This window comes from Schistocerca cancellata, chromosome 4 (genome assembly GCF_023864275.1).
Source record: "Schistocerca cancellata isolate TAMUIC-IGC-003103 chromosome 4, iqSchCanc2.1, whole genome shotgun sequence".
In the NCBI taxonomy this organism is placed as follows: domain Eukaryota; kingdom Metazoa; phylum Arthropoda; class Insecta; order Orthoptera; family Acrididae; genus Schistocerca; species Schistocerca cancellata.
Window position 1 is genome coordinate 295,784,947 of NC_064629.1, and position 21,564 is coordinate 295,806,510.

Genomic DNA, 21,564 nt, shown 5'->3' on the forward strand with positions numbered 1-21,564 from the left:
TTATCAGCCAGGTGTCCGTATACTTTTGATCACATAGTGTATGTTGAAAGGCCAATGGCAGAATACCCAGACTAGTGAAAAGTGGTCGACAAGAGGTTCATAAACCTACAACACTTACTGGTCGAACTGCCAGTTTCTGAGCCAAAAATACCCTTTGAGAACAGGAATAGTTACTCCAAAATACAATACCATACGACATCAGCGAATGAAAATAAGCGAAGTAAACTAATTTTCCTGTCGAACGATCGCTTACTTCAAATACCGCTCGAACAGTAAAAATGGCAGCATTAAGTCTTTGAACAAGACAGTTAACTATCTATCTGAACACCTACAATTTTGTACTGTTCAGTTTCACTAATATGCCCATTCTGCGAAATTAAAACGTTAGGTTTTGTTGAATTGTGTGTTAGAAACTGTAAAAACTGAGTCTTACTGTGATTTAGCGTTAGTTCATTTTCTACAAGCCATGAATTTATGTTATGAACTGCTCTATTTGAAATATTGCCAGTGTTACACACAACATCCTTTACTACCAAGCTAGTGTCATCAGCCAAGAGAAATATTTTAGAATTACCTGGAATACTAGGGGGCATATCATTTATATAAATAAGGAACAGGAGTGGATCCTACACTGATCCCCCCATTTGACCGTACCCCACTCAGACCCAACATCACAGCCATTGTCAACACTGTGAATAACGACTTTTTGCTGTCTGTTGTTAAAGTAAGAGATGAAGAAATTGTGAGCTATTCCCTATATTCCACAATCGTCCAACTTCTGGAGGAACATTTTGTGATCAACACAATCAAACGTCTTACTTAAATAAAAAAATATGCCTAGCTTTCGAATATAGCATTTCCAGTTATTAAACGACTTCTAAAGCCGAACTGTACATTTGATAACAAACTATGTGATATAAAATGATCAATTATCCTTAAATACACAACCTTTTCAATAACTTTAGCAAACAACGATGGCATATAATTGGCTTAAAATTGTCTGTATTATCCCATTCTTCCTTTCTTTAAAGTGGCTTTACTGCTGAGTACTTTAATCTTTCAGAAAACTTATCATTCTCGAAGCAACAATTACAAATACGGCTAAGTACAAAATGTTCAAATATGTGTGAATTTCTAAGGGACCAATCTGCTGAGGTCACCGGTCCCTAAACTTACACACTACTATACTAACTTAAACTAACTTACGCTAACAACAACACACACACCCATGCCCGAGAGAGGTCTGGAACCTCGGCTGGGCGGGGCCGCGCAACCCGTGCATGGCGCCTCGAACCGCGCAGTCACAAAGCGCGGCTGGCTAAGTACAGGGCTAACATGCGCAGCACAGTACTTTAATATTCTGCTAGGCACTACATCATATCCATGAGAGTCCTTAGTCTTCAGTGATTTAATTATTGACTCAATCTCCCCCTTGCCAGTGTCACAGAGGAGTATTTCAGACATCAATCTCGGAAAGGCATTTCCAAGAGAGTTATATGATTCCCAGTAGAAACTAAGTTTTTATTTAATTCACCAATAATGCTAAGAAAATGATTGTGAAATACTGTACATATATCTGATCTATCAGTAAGAGGAATATTTTTACTACGAACTGAGTTTATATCGTCGACATTGTGCCACTGACCAGACACTTCCTTCACAACTGACCATATGGTTTTAATATTTTCCTGTGAATTAGTTATTCTATTTGCGTACCACATACTCCTTGCCTTCCTAATTACATTTTAAGCACCTTACAATATTGTTTGTAATGCGCTACTGTAGCTTGATTGTGACTACTTCTAACATTTTGTTATAATTTCCGCTTTGTTCTACATGATATCCTTACTCCACTAGTCAGCCACCCAGGCTGCCTTTTACTGCTAATACCCCGTTTAGAACGTTCCAACGAAAAGCAGCTCTCAAAGAGTATGAGAAATGGGTTAAGGAATGCACTATATTTGTCATCTGTGTTATCGACACTATAAACATTGGGCCACTCTTGTTCCTTAACGAGGTTTAAAAAACTCTAAAAATGGCTCTGAGCACTATGGGACTTAACTCCTAAGGTCATCAGTCCCCTAGAACGTAGGACTAATTAAACCTAACTAACCTAAGGACATCACATACATCCATGCCCGAGGCAGGAATCGAACCTGCGACCGTAGCTTAAAAAAAAAACTCTCTATTGCCATTCGATTAGCTTTCCTACGTAGTTTGTAATTATATGTGACACTTTTAGTGTTAAAGATTTGTGCATCTTGGTCTGAAAGTCCATTCACCCTTTTGCTAACAGAATGCCCATCTAGTAATGAAGAATTAATACAACTATTGTCTATGGCTGTGCCACTGTTACTCTGCAGCGTGGTTGGAAAAAATATAGTCTACATCAGATCATATGAGTTTAGGAGATCTACCAACATCCATTTTCTTGCACAATGATATACAAAATTAATATTGAAGTCACCACATATAAATAATTTTTGGTATTTCCTATAAAGTTAACCAAGAACCCTCTGTAGCTTGAGCAGAAATGCTCTGATGTCAGAGTAAGGTGATCTATAAAAAACAACTATTAGAAGCTTAGTATCACTAAATTCAACTGCCCCTGCACAACATTCAAATATCTGTTCGGTGCAGTGTAGTGATGCGTATACGGAATCAAATGAAATACCGTTTTTTACGTAAATGACCACTCCCCAACTCCGCAAGGAACTCCTTCAAAAACAGCCATCTAATCTGTGTCCTGGTAAAGGAAACTGTCAAATTATTTAAGTGGTGTTCCGATATACCAATAACGTCAGAGTCAACATCTATAAGCAGTTCACTAACTATATCTCTAATACCTCTTTTATTTCGATGAAATATGCTAATTCATTCTCTACTTGGATACCTGACCGCCTCTGGAGGTGATTCCTTTGTTGGAGGGACTTCCTTTAAGCAGGTATACCTATTAGCTGACTTCAATGTCAATATGTTTACTTCCACTCCTGGCGTCCGTAGAAGACCGATAAGGAGAAATACACATCAGGCCATCTGTTGGAATGGTTCACTGGGAGAGATCAACTTCATGTAGAGTCGTCGCTCTTACTGTAAAAGATGGATGCTCAGTCAGAGAAGCTGGCAGAAGGTATGACGTGCCAAACACCGCTGCAACGAGATGGTGGAGAAACTACGTTGAAAGAGGCATAACCAACATATCTCCTGGCTCAGGCGGGAAGAGAGTGAGCTCACAGCAGGAGAGCAATGAACTAATGTCTAAGAGGAGAGCAAATACCTTTCTGAAGGCAAGGTAGTTGCGGTGGGAGGCCAATTTCCACTGCTTCAGTGACACGATTTGCCGAAGGCCGAGGGACCCTGGACTGCATGCATGACGATCCACATGAAAGAAGAGCACAGTGAAGTATTTGTTTCATAATGCCTGGCGTTTGCGGAGCTCCATCCGAGTGCGTGATTCTCACTGACAAGAAGGTGTTTCCCACCAGTAACGACTGTCCAAGAGTCATTTACAGGGCGTAAAAGTTTTGCCATTGCCGCAAATATATATGTAATCACAACGATATGAAGTGGGCGGCTATATGTTTCCTGATGGGGATGGATTTCTGTGAGAGGAGTAGGAATTCTTCACAGAAGAGAAGGAATTCTCGACAGCGAGCAGTACTCCCACATACTGAAAAATGCGGTGTTTCCGTCAGTTTGAATGCTGTATGGATAAGGGGACTGCAAGAGGATCATTCTTCCGTTCACAAGTCTGCATTCGTTCAGCAGCAGCTCTCCGCGATTGGCGTCAATGTCATGGATTAGCTGCCAAGTGCTGCTGATGTTAATCATATGAAAAACATATGGGTTGAGGTCACCAAAAAGTTAACAGAGAACTGGCCACGAAACCACCCAACTACAGCTGACGCTCTTTGGGCTGCGTTCTTGAAGCCCGGGAGAGTGGAAAGGAAGTTGCTTCTTCAGGCTGTTGCGCCCGATGGCTTATTAACTCTGTGCCGAGACACACGAGAGAAGTACAAAATAATGTGGTAATGTGGGATGCTGGATAAAATATTAGACTCCTTAAAACGCTTAGTTATGTCGTCTTTTTCTTCAGTTTTCCTCATTGAGACCCAGTGGAAGATCACTTGACAACAGATAAAATAAAATTTTGGTTAGTATTCCTTTTAGTTGAATGTGTAACTGAATATACTGTTTGTTAAAAACTCTATTTTCATTTCATTTATACCCTGGCTAGAGACTTACAAAGTAATCGGTTCAGATGGGCACTTTAAAAGTATTTTGTGTTATTTCAAATACATCTCTCTCTTCCCCTCTATCCATTAATACACCCTCCGTTGTCAAAAAATTCTGCAAACGATTTCGTATTACATTTATTCATTGTTAGTTTCTCCTCCATTCTCTCTCTCTCACCGTCTCTCGCCTCTTTTACATTAGTACCTCAAATGCTCTTCTACTCTATTCTCCCAAAACGTTATAAGGAAATCTAGCGGTTTCTAATGAAACTGTACATTCTCGTTTAATTTCTGCTTTCTTTATTGTCCTCTGTCACTTCGCTCAAAACCTATGAAACCGTATTCGTTCTGAAAACATTCCTTCCTTTAATCACTGTCCTAAGATAACACGAACTGTAGCACAATCTAAGTTAGGACCACTGTGCAAGATTTTCACTCTTTTATTTTGTGCTTCTTCACCCCTACCCATTCCTAGATCCCTCCTTTCTTCCTCCTACCCCTCCCTTGACATCTGAATCCACATCTACATGATGTTTACTCTGCAGTTCATAATTAAGATCTTCAGAGGGTTCTTTGACCACTGTCGCGTTACTTCTCTACCGTTTCCCTCTCAAAAAGCGCGTGGAAATAACGAACAACTAAACTGAATTGTGCAAGCACTGACATCTATTATCACAACGGTCGTATCTACTATGTGTGTCGGGGTAAACAAAATCAAAATATCGTGGCATTCAGTAGAGGAGTTGGCGATTGGAGTTTAATGGAAACACCTTGCCACAATGTAAGTCGCCTACGTTTCAATGATTTCTATCCTAACTCATATAGCATACCCGTGACACAATCTTCCCTATTTCGTGATAATACAGGACGAGTTGCCCTTCTTTGAAATTTTTCGATGTCTTCCGTCAGTCCTACCTCATATATATCCCATACCCAGCACGAATACTCACGAAGAGGACAGACAAGTGTGTTGTAGGCGATCACTATAACTAATTTGTTGTATCTTCTCATTATTCTATTTGTGTTTCCTTCCCCACAGTATGTCCCATATGATGGTTCCAATTTAAGCTGCTCGTGATCGTACCTTCTAGATATTTAGCTGAATCGACAACCCTTAAATGTGACTTATTTATCAAGTAAGTGAACTTCAACGGAATGTTTTCGGTATTCATGTGGAGAGCCTCACATATTTTATTGTTTAGGGTTAATTGTTACGTTTTGCACTATGAACATTAATTTTCAACAACATTTTGTAATTCGCTTTGCTCTTTTCAGGAGTTTATAAGACGCCATCATTACCTATCACAAATCTAGGAGAAATGTTCTGATTCTTTGCTAAATAGTTTATATAAATACTTGCTAAAAAGTTTATATAAATATTTTACTTGCGGAATCACACTCATCACATCCTTTTCACTAGGTGACATCCCATCAGTTACTGCGAACTGCGACCTTTCACACAGGAAATCACGAATCTAGTTGCACAACTGAGACGAAAGTCTGTAAGAAAGCAATTTGGTAGGAAGATGCTTGTGACGAAGCCTTTTTGGAACTGTATAAATACGGAAACAATTTCAGAAACCCAGTAAGTCATACATCGTGCGAACAAATAGCAAGCTGTGTCTTACAAAACTGATGCCTACCAATTCGATGCTGGTTTGATGTCAATAGGTAATATAACTCGGGTATTTCAAATCGTTGAAACAAAGTACACTCTTGGAAATGGAAAAAAGAACACATTGACACCGGTGTGTCAGACCCACCATACTTGCTCCGGACACTGCGAGAGGGCTGTACAAGCAATGATCACACGCACGGCACAGCGGACACACCAGGAACCGCGGTGTTGGCCGTCGAATGGCGCTAGCTGCGCAGCATTTGTGCACCGCCGCCGTCAGTGTCAGCCAGTTTGCCGTGGCATACGGAGCTCCATCGCACTCTTTTAACACTGGTAGCATGCCGCGACAGCGTGGAAGTGAACCGTATGTGCAGTTGACGGACTTTGAGCGAGGGCGTATAGTGGGCATGCGGGAGGCCGGGTGGACGTACCGCCGAATTGCTCAACACGTGGGGCGTGAGGTCTCCACAGTACATCGATGTTGTCGCCAGTGGTCGGCCGAAGGTGCACGTGCCCGTCGACCTGGGACCGGACCGCAGCGACGCACGGATGCACGCCAAGACCGTAGGATCCTACGCAGTGCCGTAGGGGACCGTACCGCCACTTCCCAGCAAATTAGGGACACTGTTGCTCCTGGGGTATCGGCGAGGACCATTCGCCACCGTCTCCATGAAGCTGGGCTACGGTCCCGCACGCCGTTAGACCGTCTTCCGCTCACGCCCCAACATCGTGCAGCCCGCCTCCAGTGGTGTCGCGACAGGCGTGAATGGAGGGACGAATGGAGACGTGTCGTCTTCAGCGATGAGAGTCGCTTCTGCCTTGGTGCCAATGATGGTCGTATGCGTGTTTGGCGCCGTGCAGGTGAGCGCCACAATCAGGACTGCATACGACCGAGGCACACAGGGCCAACACCCAGCATCATGGTGTGGGGAGCGATCTCCTACACTGGCCGTACACCACTGGTGATCGTCGAGGGGACACTGAATAGTGCACGGTACATCCAAACCGTCATCGAACCCATCGTTCTACCATTCCTAGACCGGCAAGGGAACTTGCTGTTCCAACAGGACAGTGCACGTCCGCATGTATCCCGTGCCACCCAACGTGCTCTAGAAGGTGTAAGTCAACTACCCTGGCCAGCAAGATCTCCGGATCTGTCCCCCATTGAGCATGTTTGGGACTGGATGAAGCGTCGTCTCACGCGGTCTGCACGTCCAGCACGAACGCTGGTCCAACTGAGGCGCCAGGTGGAAATGGCATGGCAAGCCGTTCCACAGGATTACATCCAGCATCTCTACGATCGTCTCCATGGGAGAATAGCAGCCTGCATTGCTGCGAAAGGTGGATATACACTGTACTAGTGCCGAGATTGTGCATGCTCTGTAGCCTGTGTCTATGTGCCTGTGGTTCTGTCAGTGTGATCATGTGATGTATCTGACCCCAGGAATGTGTCAATAAAGTTTCCCCTTCCTGGGACAATGAATTCACGGTGTTCTTATTTCAATTTCCAGGAGTGTATTTGTTCACACATTCTGCTACACATCGGTGTCAGTGAAATGGGTTTGTAAATCAGTAGATTACGTTTATTTTCTTTGGTATTTATTGCATGGTCCGTACAACTTTCCATTCTTCTCCCTCACAATAAGTACTAGAATGCTCATCAGGACATCGAAGGAAAAGTAATTAAGCTGGTGCTTCGTTGCCGCAGAAGGTTAGTCCACTCAAGGAAGACATTCCCTGTAGAAATTTAATCGTCCTGCTATGACTACGATAGGATCATGAAAACATAGTGGAATATATCTGGTGAAGCCGTGATAGTTTTGTTACTTTCTGGAATGACAAAGAAATATCTTGCAAGATTCACTAGATAAGAATATATTCGTGGTATACCAATGAAAGATTCTGTATGAATTTCACTTGGGTGTGTCATCTACTTATCAAATATATGTTTACAGATAGGGCAGATTAGTTTCACACAGCGGCTACAAGTCATCTCGTTGTCTACATTGTGAATTATCTGTACAGCAATCACAAGGTCAATGAGGAGGCGATGATCGCTGAAGTTGGTCGCTTGCTCCATGAATATGTCGACGCACTGTAAAGAATAAGAGGCAGTAGCTCTGAGCTCCAAACTGGTGCGAGCTCTGTGACAGAGCTACAAACAGCTATATCGAGCTCAGAACGACATCTGTGGAAATTTTGTCTGCTTAAGACGTCTCGCTACGGTCTGTAACCAGTAGATCTAGAGGTAACAAACATAGAATACTACTGCTGAAAATGCACAAATCCGTTAATGAAATCGTATCACTTCTAACAACCCTACCACAATAAAGATCAAATATTAATTATGACTGTAGTGTTGCTCATGCAGCTAAATATTGCATTTTCGGTCAACAACAAAGTTATATTATGTGGCAGGTGTCATTAGAGCACAGTTAATAAAGTCATTTCTTGAAATAATGGATAAACTAGGCACTCATCTTTTCGTGTTTCCCACGCTGGTCTCGTTGTGAACTCATGGCTCAGTCGCCGAAAATCTAGGTAGCGATTGATTCCAAGCTCTAATGCAAAGAGGCCTAGGTGTTATTCTCCGATATTCAAAAGTTTTATAGATGCGCTTCACAAACCATTCTTGAAGATTAAACCTTTGCAAGTTAGGACAATGGTTATGTAAAAAAGTAATCAGCACTCCGAATTTAAGTTACACTTCTTTTTTATTACTTTTGCTGCAATATCACGCAACCCGTTCCAAAACATCACTTGACAATACAAAACATACTTAAAAACATCTTCCTCACTGTTAAAGTTCACATTTCATAAACTGACTACAATTTGCGTCTTTTTAACAATATGACCAAAGCTTGACTCTCTAATAACCGCTTACGCGCCCTAAAATCAGAGTTACAAGTACGTCAAAGACCATAGTGACAAAAGAAAGAATACACATAAGAATAATACCATTGCAATATATATATATACATATCGATGTATCGAAGTACCTCTACATTAATGAAATCAAATCTGAATGTTGGCACAGAAATATGTTAACTATTTTACAGAAGCACAGTAGAATATTGCTGGTATCGAGAGGTTGAGGTGAGGTGCCGTAATGGTTACGTAATTCAAGTATCATTACACACTGAATACTCTGTTATCTGTGTTTCATTCAAAAACTACTCTCACAGACACATTTTCGTATTTACATTCTAGTCTGGTAAAGCTTCTTGAGTATGACAAAAGACTTCACATTTAATTAAGATAGGAATTCGTTGTATGGTATTACGATGAGACAACAGTTTCTATAAGTGTAGTGCACAGCAATAGCGTTTCCCACTAGGATATCGAACAAAATAGTCACAAATATCAGAGAAATTGTCGATAATATATTCCACCTCTTTGTCAAAAAAAAAAAAAAAAAAAAAAAAAAAGTTCAAATGGCTCTGAGTACTATGGGACTTAACGTCTGAGGTCATCAGTCCCCTATAACGTAGAATTACTGAAACCTAACTAACCTAAGGACATCACACACATCCATTCCCGAGGCAGGATTTGGACCTCCGACCGTAGCGGTCGATGCACAGGCAGTTTTCCAATCACGCGCATATAGCGACTTGCTGATTCTGAGTTAAGCCATGTTTAAAGCATAGCCTCCAAAAAAAAAAAAATGAATATAATAACTAAGTATCTTCGTGCTTGATCGATAAGGGGCGAGAAAGATAAACACATGCGGGTACAAGATTAGAAGATGTGCTGTACGTATGTTTGCCAACCAAGCTCCTTGGGCTGTCTTCAAAGTGGCATTTGTTACCCTGCGACTACAAACCATCTCATTTGTTGGCAACAAATGTTAATTGCGAAGGACACATCCCTGTGAAGCAGTAAAACTCCTTCTTTGTGTCACCAGATCTATATCGATAACAATAAATTTTGTGGATGAATACACGCCATCGTTTGAGGTAATGTTTGTTATGGGTTACTCACTATTTTCTTCTTATTAATTTACCGTATGATACTTCATATCGCCATCAGGTCACACTGATTAAGGTTTCCGGCGACCTCCAATAAATCTATTAGCGCAAATGCAAGGACCAGTCCTTTAAATGAGCACAGACGACATCTTTCCCCATCCTTTCCAGTGCAAGACTCTGCTAAACTCGTTTTCGACGAGACGTTGTACCGAAACCCTCCATCCTTTTTAACGTAAGTACCAATGCTGAAGGCAAGTATAACACAAAGGTTAAATGGTCATCACTCTTTCTAATTATTGGATGCAGTGCCATTAACGATAGTAGTAAATCTCGGAAACGTCCTTCATCAGTGCCTGGCTGTCTTGATGAATGTGGTGACCAATTTATCTCAAAATGATTATAAGTGACACGATACAACTTGACTTTCCCGATAACACTGACTCCTGGCATAGGTGTTTCAAATAACTGCCACTGTCTTCATCCTTTTACCAAACACAAACAGAACACAATGTGACATTTGAGACATTACTCCGTTTCAGACTCCGTTACAGGTATTTATCCATTGGAGCAGGTGGCCAGTGATCGACGTCGCTTGCACAGACCAGTGTAAAGTTCCATCGCCTGTACTGTACGAGAACCTTCTTCCACAGGTTATCAGTTGCAGGAGAGGGACCCTGTTTTGTTGTTTGATACACCGCTTTTTCTGTTGTAACGCGCTTTGTACCCGCCACGACTTCGACGCCTGTGGCAGATTCAAAACTGGCATTAACATGTTTGGTCCATTGACTCCCCCAGGGCCGGCCCAGGTGGCCGAGCGGTTCTAGGCGCTACAGTCCGGAACCGCTCGACCACTACGGTCGTAGGTTCGAATCCTGCCTCGGGCATGGATTTGTGTGATGTCCTTAGGTTAGTTACGTTTAAGTAGTTCTAAGTTCTAGGGGCTGATGACCTTAGAAGTTCAGTCCCATAGTGTTAAGTGCCATTTGAACCATTTGACTCCCCCAGGAAACTAAACATCGCACTGTGTAAATCACATTATGTGATAATCAACAGCATACCTGGACTGTTGGGATGGAAAAAACACTGTCGACGTACTGTAATAATAAGCAACACAGTTGATAGGGCGATCAATTTTAGCAATTTTATCGCAATTTCAACACTGACCAATGACGCAGCAGCATACTTACCAGTTTCTGTATCATCGCTAAACAGTCCATCCACTACTTTGTGAATACCATCGCGAATGTAAGTAGATGACTGTGCAGTATGTTCATTCATTGTTAATTCTTGAACATATACACAAAAGTATACCAGACAGCGACCTACATGTCTCTAGCACTTCAACCATAGTGCGTAACTTACGATCTTTCTCTATGGGGATGGGAGTCACAGGGAATTCTCGCATTCTTAGGATAAAGTTAGAGACTGAAAGATCTCCTAACATTGTCTTTGACCAGCGCTCCATGCAGCTGACCAGAAGTAGACCGCTACATTCCACGTTTCGTGTAGGAACAGTGCGAACCGAGGCTCTAACTGCTGTCCCATACCGACCCATGAACACAAGATTTCTCCAGATGCTCGAATGTCGAGGAGATTGGCACCCCTTATAGCTGTACAGTAGATATGAAACTGTTGTGGTGATAAAACAGGCGGTTACGAACAAGAACGGGTGGTTTTTATGCATGATAGAGCTCTAGACGGACGGAGTTTGCTGCGTTTTACGTAAATCAACTGCGCTAGCAATTCTAAAGTATTGTTGTAGTGTCTTGGGCCAGTGCCAAGAAGGTATTGGTAAGAAAGAACATAAACACATGCACTCCTAAGGATAAAATATTCTGCACTTAAAACACGCTATAATGTCAGACCGTTGCGGTTTCCTACATATTAGTCAAATGCAATGCGGTTCTGTTACTGTCCCAATGTAAGAAATATATTTCTAGTGCATGACATACATTCTCCTTGCAGGTTTGTCTACGATAAACTATGATGATAAACTCTAAAACGAAAAACGACTTCCCTAAAACATCGATTCCTTGTGATACACGTAGAAATATAGTTTTCCAGGGGTCTATATAGCCCCCCCATTCTTCACATCCGATCACGGTTCAGAAATTATACTATGCTCGCATCAGTCCTACATATAAAACGATCGTTAGTAACAGGGAATGCCTCCTACAAAGAAAGGGACAAACGGATAGCAGAGGTATTTGACATGTGAAATTACACGTCATTCGTCCAGTAACTCCGTAAACAGGACAACTGTCAAGAAAATAGCCGGCCAGAGTGGCAGAGCGCTTCTAGGCGCTACAGTCTGGAACCGCGCGACCGCTACGGTCGCAGGTTCGAATCCTGCCTCGGGTTTGGATGTGTGTGATGTCCTTAGGTTAGTTAGGTCTAAGTAGTTCTAAGTTCTAGGGGACTGATGACCTCAGAAGTTAAGTCCCATAGTGCTCAGAGCCATTTGAACCAATTTTGTCAAGAAAATGTATACACAGAGATTTTAGTACCTCACAAAAACCTGTCGCTAACTTAGAATCACCGTAGTTATGGAACTGATGACTCGATTTTATGCCAAAGATGCGGTCGTGGAATGGAGTGCATCGCATAAATCTTCGTTCGTCTAGAGGAATGTGTCGAAACGGCATATAAGTCCTCTGATGACCGAGAGGTTCGCTGGTAACGATCGCAAGTAGACAGTGCTCTACGTCACACACAGAACATGCAGTTGTATGCGAGCCGAATGCAGGTTATGTCACACAACTGATGGCATCCGAACAGAGCAACGGAAAAAAATCGTCAAATGACATGCAGCAACATCTACCTCTCTCTCTAGAATGCATCGTCAGTCTACCGTCAAATGCTTCCTTGTTAGAGCTCCATCTCACCCTATCACTCCATCCAATCTCTGCCATACTTTAACGCAGATTCAAGGAAGTTTAGAGGCAGATGGTTATCTTTTTTCCAGAAAAGCATCGAAGACAGCAGTCAACTCGCGCGTGTCACTGTTACCTCAATAGGCATACAGTAGGATGCTACCTCGACGAAAAATAAAAGATTGTATCCCCGGTTCCCCGTGCTTCCATGTCGCCGTTTTCCCACATTCCTCTTGCTGTCGTAAACTCAGTCCCATGTACAAAACTTTTTCTGCGACAGTCAATTTCTCCACCATTTCGGCGTATTTTCCCTCAATTTATACGTATTTTTCGTCATTTTATCGAATTTTTAATGTCAATTCTGACCATGCAGTCAAGGCATCACTTATCGTTCCGTGTTCCAAAATTGCTTGTAAAAGTAGTACAGCTGCCAGCATCTAGCGCAAACGCACTATTTTTCTGGTCGGGCGGTACTCGAATGCAATCAGTCACCTCCAACCGCATAATCTATAGTTGCAGCACGTTTACTCTGTTTTCTGTATGTCTGGGAGCCATCCGCGACACAAGCACATACACAGACATACAGAAAACAGAGCAAACGCACTGCAAATGTGGAATATGTGGGTGGAGGTGACTGGATGCAATCGAGTACAGTGCTATACTACGCCTCCCGATCAGAAAAATAGTGCATTTGCGCTAGATGTTGGCAGCTGTACTACATTTACAAGCAATTTTAGAACACGGAACGAGAGGTTACGTCATGATCGCATGCACAGAAGTGACATAAAAAAATAATCCCCCATGCGAAATATGAGAACATGGGTAGTCGGGCGACCTTGAAAAGTAGTTGAAACTAGCAACCAGCTTTTCGTACCTATGTGAGAGCTTTGTGCATTCTTGACTCTCCTCGCAGTTGCCGCAGCACCCCCAGCCAGTGAACCCATCTCTGAGAGACCGGCTAAGGCAGGAATAGGGAAGTGAATAACTCCAGCCGACGTCTCGGGTATTGGCAGAACCCTGGGTGGTTTAATCGATCTTTCTTTTCTCACACCTTTCTGCTTCAGGGCGCCTTTGCGTGCATACAACGTTGTCAGGATACCGTTTTTCGTGCACCCTTTAGTTTTCATCTTCTTCCTTAACGCCCTACGCGCAGCGCTCACAACTTGACTGAACTTCTTCACACACAAACCCAACTTAACTTCACCACGCATAGGTTTTTCAACTGCAACTGCAACGAGATACACATCTGGTTCCGAGCTCAACTGTAAGTCTTGTGTGTAAACGCATACTGCAGTTTCCGTACCACTGCTGTCCCTTAAGAGGTAGGTTCTAGGATTCGTCCTCTGCACTTTGGAAACTGTGAATATCTCGGTTGACTAGTTTGGCATGTATGATTTCTCAAACGTTGTCTTGTGTTCTGAAATACGTTCTAAATCACCTACATTAAATTGCTGTTTGCTCGGATTTACCATTTTAATACGACTGTATACTGTATCTAGAAGTTAATTATCACGAACAGCGATTGGTCTCATTTTTATTGTGCGATGTTTGGTTCGATCATACCGTGCAATTATTTGCGGGAAGATATCGATCTGTATGTGTGAGCCACGAAGATTTAATTGCATCCACATCTGAGTTATCACTGTTCTGTTCAGACGTTCCACGATACTCGCCTTCAGATGGGTGAACGTCGAGTAGTGATGTGTTCCATAATATTCCATCACACCGTTGAAACATTTATTGTAAAACTCACCCCCGTGATCTGTCTGAAGGTTGTCTGGGCTTCGATTCGTCCCCGTCTGCAGCAATCCATCAGACACAAGCGCGACTTCCTTCCCTGTTTTAGCTTTCACAGGTAATGCAAAGGCATATTTAGATCAAGTGTCAATGACCATTAAAACATATTTGAACCCATTATTCACGTGATTATTCTCTCATTCCGACAAGATCCGCCTGCCACAGGTCGTCCAAACCCTTAATCATAACATATCTTCGAGGGTATGTTTCGCGCTGGTTTGTGCAGTTCTCGAACTACAGTCTCCATACTTATTCGATGATACCTCTCACTCTAAGCTCAGAAATTATTGAAACAACTTCATTCGAATGAGCTGTATTACCAGCGGCAGCTAATATCATGAGCAGTCGTAGTCGCTCAATTATCTCGTAGGGGTTGTCGTAATATTTATACGGCGGGAGTCGACTGCTCACTCTTTTATGCTGAATGTCAATACCATTACCACTGCTATTTTTTGACCATACAAAATGGGTCTTATAATGGATTTGTATTTCACATTGCTTCGACTTTTTGCATTCTTATGCATATCAGCTAAAAGCAATATTTCACAATACATTTCCAGATCCTTTGGCGAATAATTAACAGCTTTTGTGGGTCTTAGGAAAAAAAGGTTCAGTAGACCTGGTGTTCTTTGAAATTGATTATCGCCGATCTGTATCGTTTCTTTTATTTAAATTTATAGTCTGTGTGCCCAACGTGCATGGTTTCTCACATTAACACCGAATTTTTTTTGTCTATTCTAGCGTCGCTGCGACGGTTAATGAAATCGGCAATAGCGTCATCGCCGTCGTTGTGGAATTTCGCTGAGAGTTGATCGAGATATTCAGTACCTGTTTTAAAGGTTTCTCGCAGTATCTGCCCCGTTTCAAATGCCCTAACCTCAGCAACCGTAACTTCTCGCGAACTGCCTTCCCTGCCTCGATGACTTTATGCTTAGTCGACATCTCGGTGTATACTAATCGGACTTCTGTGCAGCGTGAGGTTTTACATATCCGCTCTTCTACTTCTTATGCTGTTCCCCCTTCTCGGTAACAGCTATTTTCCCTTCAGTTAAGTTGCCTATTTTTTTTTCAATTGCGTTAACCCGTTCGTACTATGTCCCATTCTCAATGACAGCCATCCCTCCTTCAGTTAAACCGTTTACTTTCTTCTCGATTGCATTAACCCGATCATTCAGTGCACTGTTTAGTCTCAGAAGCGTTTGACAATACGCCTCTAGTTCCTTGCGTATACCTCCAACTTTATGTTCGAGGGTTAGAATTTTCGTGTCCACCTACAGGCGAATGTTTTGTCTATGTACACCCATTTTATCAAATTGAGCTCCCGACATGCGAGCGAATTTATCCATGGTCATGCGTATACTGATGTACTCACCTCTTAACTCCTGAAAGTTCCGTTGCTTTCTAGTTTTATCAATAACGAGAAACCCATACTGTGATCGATTCCAGCAATCTCCACGTATCTTTACAAATCTTATTTGATCATGGTTTTCCACCGCAACATCGTCAAATATGAACACTGTGTTTGGCTTTACTTTTTCCGGTGGAGGGATATCGCTGTTCTCACTGAATGTCATGTGTGTCACACGATCTACACCATGCAGAATCTCCTGTAATAGTTGGTATTTGGGCTTAAACAGTGTTTTTGAAAATACACGAACATGCTCAAAGCGGACTCCGTCCTGATGTGTTATCAGCGTCATGAGAACATTTTTCTCGCCGCAGTTGAATGGGCCTACAGTTATTGCACCTACGTTGTCGGGAAGGAGTACGCCATTCTTCTTCTTCCGGTCTTCTTGCGCACCGTCTCAGCTCCAGTCGCTTCGAACAAAGTCTTGGTGCTTCATCCACCCTGCCCTGACACCTACTACGTCATGTACTGGCGTGCAATGGGTTTTTGTAGAAAATGATGAACATTAAGCCCTTTCCATGATACAGACCATTTTAGGTACTGGCGTGCAATGGGCTGTTATGGAGAACTTATTTAAATGACATAATTTTCGCCTGTTGCATGTTTCCAGTGAAAATGCTGGGGCAATACTTGCAATATAATAAGAGGTAAGAAATAAAAAAGCACATACATGGTTACATACATTTTTTATTCAGTTATCATACACAGGATACACTACATCAGTTGGTTCTTTCTTTATCTTAACTCCAGTATTGAATATAGAAAATAAAGCCTTCTTGTAAGAACAGAATTCAGTATGCATTACTCTCAAACTTATTGGCAGTATACTAGTTTTCGCCAGCACCATACTGATCCATTGTTCAAAGTCGTCTACATGCGCACTGTTCATGCTTAGATAGTCTGCAATGTCTCTATACACAGCTTTAACACAAGGCAGCCATCTGTTCAGTCATTCCAACACAGCGGATAGCACTATCTATAGCTCGAAAAAATTTTTAACGGTGGAGTGCTGTAGATAAACGGATGTGTCACCTAATTTTACACAGAGTGCAGAGTCATTGTACACTGTTGTAATGGATAGAGTTAGGGCAGCACAGTAAATGTCCGGAGGACGACGGCTCTGGTGATACTCGGTGGTCAACTGCTGCATGATATACGCTTTTGCACGACAAAGTTCATCCCATTTAACCTCCGTAAACCGCGCTTTAATACTTTTAGCTGCATTCTATATCTCTATCACAATACGCCACTTTCTGTCTGTGGCTGCTTCTGTGCAAATATTTAAACGTTTCGAACCACTAGCGGTTAAATTATAAACTGAAGAGAAGAGTAGTGGTGCACAGGGCCTCCCATCCACTGCATCCTCACTCTGTCCATGCAGTATCACTGGAATTTTCTGCGATGGCACGTATGATGGAGGCCAGTACCGAACAGCGTCATGCTGATTAGGACCTCCGGTGCACTTCAGCGAGTCAGAAGCTGGCAAGCTGTCTTCAACTGACAATAACAGCTGATTGTCCTGCTCCATCAAGCTGACTAGGTGCGGGACAGAATCCCAGGATGCTGCCACTGCTGCGGGTCCCGATGGGCTGGGACGCGTCACTGTTGCAGACCCCGACAGGCTGGAGGATGTCGCATCTGCTGATGAGCAAAGAAGAAAAGCCGTTACAAGCGATGATAGAAGCACAAACGCCCTCACACGGCAATAAACACAGACATTAAGCAGGGGTTACTTACTCTTCCACGGCTTTTTCGTATTCCGTTGCTGCTGCGACTGGATGGCGCTGGACGATCTCGACTGGCGCTTCATTCTGGGTGACTGACCGCAACTGAGGCTGCAGAGCTGCTGGGCCAGCCTTATATCCCTGTTGTGTGACGAATGCTACGTTCCTATTGGCTAAGACCAATTTCAAGCACCTCTGGTGGTTTAATTGTGTTAGGGGGGTGCGCTTGGGCTTTCCACCCAGGAGGATCAGGGTTCGAGTCCTGGAAAGGGTACTGCCAATTTTTATTTTTTCGCCAATTCACGGGTGGGGGGTGGGATGGGCACATCAACACAGCCCTGGGACAAAGAAATTACCGCCAAAATTTGATATTCCCTCCAAAATTCGAAATTCCCACCAAAATTCGAAATTTCCACCAATAGGGAACGTTGAGGAGAAGGGGGTTGGGTGAGAGAGGAGGGCTGGGGTACACGTGCAGCTGAGAAAACACGTGAGTTCATCTGGAGGCGGTGGTGGTCGTGGTCGGGGGTAGGGCTGATTAATTGATCAATTTAATTAATTTGCATATCAATTTGATATCAAAAGTGTGCTCATAAGCCCAGTTCCCTACTACTTGCGTCTCACTTGGGCGGACGTCGGTCTGTGCCAAGCGGCCAATGGCTGATAGCGCTCAAATTGGTCTTACCATGACAAACAACAACGAGCCCTTTCACGATCATGTTTCCGCAAGATTTTTATGTAACTGGGGGATAGAAAATGAACGAAACTGTCTCTGACGTTCTGTCAGACTCATCCTCTTAGCAGACAGACGGAATACGGCTTAAAAAAGAAAGGAAAAGGATGGGTTTCATATCATGGCTCTGTGTTCGCAATGAATGATGTTGACTATTAGACCACAAAAAGGTTCCAGAATGAGATTTTCACTCTGCAGCGGAGTGTGCGCTGATATGAAACTTCCTGGCAGATTAAAACTGTGCGCCGGACCAAGACTCGAACTCGGGACCTTTGCCTTTCGCGGGCAAGTGCTCTACCAACTGAGCTACCCATGCACGACTCACGCCTTGTCCTCACAGCTTTACTTCTGGCAGTACCTCGTCTGCTACCTTCCAAACTTTACAGAAGCTCTCCTCCGAAACTTGCAGAACTAGCACTCCTGAAAGAAAGGAAAGGTAGAGCACTTGCCCGCGAAAGGCAAAGGTCCCGAGTTCGAGTCTCGGTCCGGCACACAGTTTTAATCTGCCAGGAAGTTTCATATCAGCGCACACTCCGCTGCAGAGTGAAAATTTCATTCTGGAAACATCCCCCAGGCTGTGGCTAAGCCATGTCTCCGCAATATCCTTTCTTTCAGGAGTGCTAGTTCTGCAAGGTTCGCAGCAGAGCTTCTGTAAAGTTCGGAAGGTAGGAGACGAGGTACTGGCAGAAGTAAAGCTGTGAGGACAGGGTGTGAGTCGTGCTTGGGTAGCTCAGTTGGTAGAGCACTTGCCCCGCGAAAGGCAAAGGTCCCGAGTTCGAGTCTCGGTCCGGCACACAGTTTTAATCTGCCAGGAAGTTTCACAAAAGGTTATTCACAACAGCAGCTGAAGTGGAACTTCTTACACCAGTATGATAAAAAACACGACTCTAACACATGTGAAATTATGTGGTTGGTTGAACTGCGGCTAGGCTGTAATGGCTAAGGTGCGGGTTCGAATTCTCCTGGGGAAAGCAGGTTTTAACAGCCTCAGATACACTCCTGGAAATTGAAATAAGAACACCGTGAATTCATTGTCCCAGGAAGGGGAAACTTTATTGACACATTCCTGGGGTCAGATACATCGCATGATCACACTGACAGAACCACAGGCACATAGACACAGGCAACAGAGCATGCACAATGTCGGCACTAGTACAGTGTATATTCACCTTTCGCAGCAATGCAGGCTGCTATTCTCCCATGGAGACGATCGTAGAGATGCTGGATGTAGTCCTGTGGAACGGCTTGCCATGCCATTTCCACCTGGCGCCTCAGTTGGACCAGCGTTCGTGCTGGACGTGCAGACCGCGTGAGACGACGCTTCATCCAGTCCCAAACATGCTCAATGGGGGACAGATCCGGAGATCTTGCTGGCCAGGGTAGTTGACTTACACCTTCTAGAGCACGTTGGGTGGCACGGTATACATGCGGACGTGCATTGTCCTGTTGGAACAGCAAGTTGCCTTGCCGGTCTAGGAATGGTAGAACGATGGGGTCGATGACGGTTTGGATGTACCGTGCACTATTCAGTGTCCCCTCGACGATCACCAGTGGTGTACGGCCAGTGTAGGGGATCGCTCCCCACACCATGATGCCGGGTGTTGGCCCTGTGTGCCTCGGTCGTATGCAGTCCTGATTGTGGCGCTCACCTGCACGGCGCCAAACACGCATACGACCATCATTGGCACCAAGGCAGAAGCGACTCTCATCGCTGAAGACGACACGTCTCCATTCGTCCCTCCATTCACGCCTGTCGCGACACCACTGGAGGCGGGCTGCACGATGTTGGGGCGTGAGCGGAAGACGGCCTAACGGTGTGCGGGACCGTAGCCCAGCTTCATGGAGACGGTTGCGAATGGTCCTCGCCGATACCCCAGGAGCAACAGTGTCCCTAATTTGCTGGGAAGTGGCGGTGCGGTCCCCTACGGCACTGCGTAGGATCCTACGGTCTTGGCGTGCATCCGTGCGTCGCTGCGGTCCGGTCCCAGGTCGACGGGCACGTGCACCTTCGGCCGACCACTGGCGACAACATCGATGTACTGTGGAGACCTCACGCCCCACGTGTTGAGCAATTCGGCGGTACGTCCACCCGGCCTCCCGCATGCCCACTATACGCCCTCGCTCAAAGTCCGTCAACTGCACATACGGTTCACGTCCACGCTGTCGCGGCATGCTACCAGTGTTAAAGACTGCGATGGAGCTCCGTATGCCACGGCAAACTGGCTGACACTGACGGCGGCGGTGCACAAATGCTGCGCAGCTAGCGCCATTCGACGGCCAACACCGCGGTTCCTGGTGTGTCCGCTGTGCCGTGCGTGTGATCATTGCTTGTACAGCCCTCTCGCAGTGTCCGGAGCAAGTATGGTGGGTCTGACACACTGATGTCAATGTGCTCTTTTTTCCATTTCCAGGAGTGTATATCCTCTTAACTTCCAGCAACGCCAAGTAAAGAACGCAGGACTGTGCTGTGCTTCCAAATCAACATTGAGCATGACCATTCGCTACTGACTGGAATAGAGTTGGCTTCGTATGTCTGTCAGAGGTGGAAGTCGCTGCTTGCAGAAACTCTGAACATAGTAAGCTTTCTTACACTAGTAACGTTATTTTAGTTCATCAATCATTCGTCATGCAAGGCCATAGGACCTTCATTTCTTCTCTTAAGTGACCTGGAGATTGTCACTGGCCTGAGATTCGAGATTCCATTCCGATTTTGCTATGGATCTGAACTCTTAGAGATGATACTGCCCAATCAGTTCGTTGTTTCCTCATGATGCCAAATTCCTCGAGGTCTTTACAAACGGCGTGATTCTAATTGCTAGTGAAAGGGAATTTGAGTGTAGAACTTCTTCATGTGGGGTCAACAACGACGATATGAGCAGGGTTGTAGTCCCAGGCAGCGTAGAACTATTCGTTGCGTTATGTCTAGTCAAACATGCTACCTTCTCAGTACTGGTGAAGAAACAATAAATATTTCAGATCTATTTGTATCTCTAAGACAATAGCGAAAGGTGCCGGGTTCGAATCCCTGCCAGGTAAAAATCATTTGTACCGTTCGAGTATCACGCTATTGGTAAATATGTTATATCTGACATCTGACTGTGCTTATTTAACAATTCATGTCGGTACCGGTTTATACTCAGCGTCCATCACCAAAACTTAATTCATGGCGTTTCGTGCTTGTGCATTGCAGTTTATGGCATAAGTTTCA